A 508-nucleotide genomic window follows, 5' to 3' on the forward strand; every position below is an offset into this window, starting at 1 on the left:
ACCCGCCACCACACCCGGCTATTTTTTTTTTTTTTTTGTATTTTCAGTAGAGACGGGGTTTCACCGTGTTAGCCAGGATGGTCTCTATCTCCTGACCTTGTGATCCGTCCACCTCGGCCTCCCAAAGTGCTGGGATTACAAGGGTGAGCCATTGTGCCCAGCCACACCTAGACCCTGAGTCTTCTTTTCAAAATACCAATTTCTTCTTCCACATCCAATGGCTGATCTTCCAATATATTCACAATCAATCTTTGGGTTGATATAGTCTAAAGCAGGGTTTCTGACCCCCACACTGTTGGTATTCTGTGGTTGGAGCTGTTCTGCTCATGGTAGGAGGGGTTTATGTAGGGGGTTGCAGCATCTCTTGCTTCTACCCAGTAGTTTCCTGTAACACCTTCCTCTTAGTTCTGACAGCAAAACTGTCTCCAGATGCTGTTAAATGCTCCCTGCCTGGAGGGAAAAATCAGCCCACATGGACTGTCCATCACGGACACAGGGAAAGGAGGAT

The sequence above is a fragment of the Papio anubis genome, chromosome 16 (assembly GCF_008728515.1).
Source record: "Papio anubis isolate 15944 chromosome 16, Panubis1.0, whole genome shotgun sequence".
Taxonomy (NCBI): Eukaryota; Metazoa; Chordata; class Mammalia; order Primates; family Cercopithecidae; genus Papio; species Papio anubis.